Source organism: Peromyscus eremicus, chromosome 6 (genome assembly GCF_949786415.1).
Source record: "Peromyscus eremicus chromosome 6, PerEre_H2_v1, whole genome shotgun sequence".
Classification (NCBI taxonomy): Eukaryota; Metazoa; Chordata; class Mammalia; order Rodentia; family Cricetidae; genus Peromyscus; species Peromyscus eremicus.
In genome coordinates, this window is record NC_081421.1 from 70568118 (window position 1) to 70572642 (window position 4525).

General features: G+C 40.1%; 1 pseudogene; it reads right to left on the reverse strand.

Annotated features, from left to right (window-relative positions):
- Positions 1-984: 984 nt before the first annotated feature.
- Positions 985-1112, reverse strand: LOC131913818 (thymosin beta-4-like; annotated as a pseudogene).
- Positions 1113-4525: the final 3413 nt, after the last annotated feature.

The window sequence follows — 4525 nt, forward strand, 5'->3', positions numbered from 1 at the left end:
CATTTTTCTTTGAGACTGAACAGTACTCTATTATGCATACATATGTTTTCTTCATTCACATATCCAATGACAAATATGGGTTTATTTCTTACATCTTGAACATCATGAATTATGCTACCATGACTTGGGATTTTGGATATCTCCTTGACATACTGATCTGCTTCCCTTTGGATGTTGACCCCAACAACAGGAGTGACTAAATCATATGGTAGCTGTATTTGCAATTTTTTTTCAGGTTTTAAAGCTTTTTCTTTTGATATTTAAAATACGCATTTCAATAATTAAATCATTTGAACAAAACAATGCCACTCTGACTAAACTGTATTTTACAGCCTGCAGGACACCTTGAACCATCTTGAATTTTAGAGATTTCACCACTTCCCACCCAGTTTTTTCCCACTAGCCTGCAGTTTCTTCTTCCCTCCAGCCTGAGGTGCAGGTGGGCCAGAGAGGCAGGCATGGCCTTCCTGAGCAGCAGTTCCGATTCTCTGCTGTGAAAGGACAGCACAGTCATTTAAACTTGACCCAACTCCTTACATCCTACAAGGTTAAACAGCTAAAAGATGTAAATAAGAAGGCAGTGCTTGTGGGGTGTACCGAGCATACCAGCACTCATGGTGCTTGTGGGGAGTACCGTGCATGCTGGCACTCATGGTGCTTGTGGGGAGTACCGTGCATGCTGGCACTCATGGTGCTTGTGGGGAGTACCGTGCATGCTGGCACTTACGATGCTTTTTGGGGAGTACTGTGCATGCCGGCACTCATGGTGCTTGTGGGGAGTACCGTGCATGCTGGCACTTACGATGCTTTTTGGGGAGTACTGTGCATGCCGGCACTCATGGTGCTTGTGGGGAGTACTGTGCATGCTGGCACTCATGGTGCTTGTGGGGAGTACCGTGCATACTGGCACTCATGGTGCTTGTGGGGAGTACCGTGCATACCAGCACTCATGGTGCTTGTGGGGAGTACCGTACATGCTGGCACTCATGGTGTACCAGCTTTCTTCTCCTGGGCAAGCGTTTCTTTCAAAGGCAGATTCTTCTCTTGCCTTTCTGCTTTAATTTCGGCTTAGCATATTTCTTGATTTCAGCCATATCGGGTTTGTCAGGCATGGGTGCCCAAGGGGTGGAGCAAGGTGTGTGAATGAGAAGAATCAGGTCTCAGTGGCCACCAAGGGCCCATTTGTAAAATTTTCAAGACCCTCAATACTGTTTTCTGTAAACAGTCATTTACTTCCCTATTAACAAGGCATGAGAATTCCTTTCTCTCCTTCTCCTGGTCAGCACTTGGTATCACTAGTCTTTCGGGTAACAGCCATTCTTACATATATGAAATGACCTCTTCTTGTAGTTTTAATTTGTGCTTCTCTGATAATTATATATACTTAATAGTTCTTTTAAATATATACTTAATAGCGACTAGTATGTCTTCTTTTGAGGAATGTCTATTCAAGCTAGAGAGATGCCTCACTAGGTAAAAACATTCTCTCTAAAAGTATGAGGCCATGAGTTCAAATCCCTAGCACTCAGAGAAAAAGCTGAACATGGCTGCTCATGTCTAGAACCCCAGCATTGTAGGGTGGAGATGGAAGGATCTATAGAGCTGCTGGTCAGCCAACAGGCAAGCTGAAACAGAAAGCTACATTGGGAGATCCTATCTGCAGACAATGAGACAGAGAGTAATAGACTATAAGAGGCACTCTGGCCTCCATACATGCGTGCATAGGTGTGTGTGTGTTCTCCCTTACACTCACATGCACGCCTTAGGATAGGTGCTCCTGCCCCCATACAGAGCTTTGGACAGCCTGCTGACAGAATTTCTATCTCCTGCATGTGGATAGCCAGTTTTCCCATCGCTGCTTATTGAAGAGACTACCTGTGCCTCTCTTCTGTTCTTAGCATCTTTGTTGACAATCAGTCAACCCTGAGTAAGTTTATTTCTAGGCTCTCTGTTCTGACTCCTTGGTCTGCATGACTGTTGGCATGACACGACCGTATGTGTGTTTGTTTGTTTGCAGTACAATATCCGATCCAGTGACATATTGTCTCTAGCTTTACTCTTCTTGTTCAAGATTTCTTTGATATTTGCGGTCTTCTGTGGCTCCATGTAAATTTTAGGATTCTTTTTCTATTTCTGTGAAAACTTCCATAGAAATTTTGGTAGGGATGATATTGAGTTTGTAGATTTCTTTGAGTAAGATGGACATTTTAATTCTTCCAATCCATGAACACAGAACCTCTTTCAACTTATCTGTATCTGTTTTGTTTCTTTCATTAATGTCTTATAGTTCCCTTTGATTTTACAGCCTTCTTTAAACTTATTCCTCTTTTACTACTGTAAATGTGATTGTTTCCTTGATTCATTTTCTAGATAGTTTATTATTAGGGTACAAAACACACTGGTTTGGGGATATTGACTTTCTGTACTTCAGCTCTACTGGATTCTTCTATTAGTTCAGTTTTTTTTTTTATCTTAGGATTTTCTCTATGATTTTGTACCATCTCTAGAAAGACAATTCAGCTTCTTCCCTTCCACATTAGATACCTTTTATTCTCTTCCCTTGCCTAAGTGCTCTGGATTTCCAGTAACGAACTGAATTGAAATGGCAGCATGGCCATTCATGCCTCATTTCTGATCTCAGTGGAAAAGCTTTTAACTTCTCACCACTGAGTATGGTGCTAGTTAGGGGCTTGCCATGACTCTTTTATTGAATTGAGATGTATTTCTTCTAAAGATAACTTGTTGAGAATTTTTATCACGGAACTCTGTTGACTTTATTGAGAACCTTTTTTGAATATATTGAGATGATCATGTGGTTACTTCATTCTGCGAGTCACATATCACGTTTATAGGTTCATTTATATTGAGCCATCCTTTTGTTTCAGTGATAGATGCTTCACTGAATGATTGATGAATGAGCCTTTTAAAGACTGTTGAATCCAGGTTGCTAGTTGATTTGAATTCATGTTCACCAGTGATGCTGGCCTGAGATTTCCTTTCCTTAAGGTGGCTTTGTTTGACTTTGGGTCAGGTTAATGCTTGCTTTGTCAAATGAATTTGCAAGTTTCCCCTCTGTATCAGTTCACTAGGGATACTGAAATAATTTCTGACTAATACAAACTTATTGCTCATAGCTCTCAACGCTATCAAGATGAAGCCAAGCAACAGTTCATATAGTGTCTAGTTCTAATTTAAAGAAGGCACTTTCTTGCTGCATCCTTATGTGTTGGAAGTGGGTAAATATTCCTTTAAACCTAAGATCGGTATTCCCAATTTTACTTCTGTAAAGGGTGACATGTCCTCTTACTGTCACATTAGGGACTAAATTCTAGCACATGGACTTTAGGTGGGGGCGCCAGCATTTAGACCTTCATACCTTCCATTTTAGGGAAAGGGTTGGGAAGAACTAACATTAGTTCTGACATAAATATGTGATAGGGTTTAGAATAAAGCAATCAAGTTCTGGGATTTCTTTGATGGAAGACTTTTTATTACTAATTCAATCTCCTTGTGTTCATACGTTCTATTGTTTTATGGCTCAGTCCTGCTAGTGTATTTGGAATTTATCTTCTTTTCTAAATTATCCTATTCATTAGCACGCAATTGTCTACATACATTGTATTAGCTGTTTATTTCTGTACTATTAGTTGAACGTTTCCTTTTTCATTTCCAATTCTGAGTCTTCAGTTTTCCCTGCTTTTTCTTAGATAATGTAGGATTGATTGTTTTATTTTTCAGAAAAAGCCAACTCTTTGTTCTATTGGCCATTTCTAGGGTCTGGTTTTTTTTTTTTTTGTTTGTTTTGTTTTGTTTTGTTTTGTTTTGTTTTGTTTTTCGAGACAGGGTTTCTCTGTGTAGCTTTGCGCCTTTCCTGGAACTCACTCTGTAGACCAGGCTGGCCTCGAACTCACAGAGATCCGCCTGCCTCTGCCTCCCGAGTGCTGGGATTAAAGGCGTGTGCCACCACTGCCCGGCCTGTTTTCATTTCTTATTGAATATTATTTCCTTCCTTCTGCTAGTTTTGGGCTTAGTTTTCCTCCTTTTCCAGTTCCTTAAATTATTCCATCAGGTAGTGTGACTGTCCTGTTTTGAGGTGGGCATTTGTCTTTATGAGTCCTTCAGAACTGCCTTTGCCACACTGTGTAAGTCGTGGTATAATGTGGTCATGGCTTCTTCTACAGTGGTTTCCATCCTCACTTTTTACTTCTTGGACCTGTTGGTGGTTAGAAGCACGTTGTTTAATTTCCACACATCTGTGAATCTTCTGAAATTGCCTCTATTACTGATTTCTAGAGTCACACCACTACGGTCAGAAAAAGATATTTTATATAATTTCAACTCTATTAAGTTTTTTTAAGACTTGTTTTATGGCCTAACCTATGATTCACCCTAGAGAATGTTCCACATATACTAGAGAAGAATATTTCATCTTGTGTTGTAGGACAGAATGTTCTATTTGGCTTAAAGTGTAGTTCAGACCAATGTTTCCTTACTGACTATCTGTTTGGGTTGTTATTCATTATTG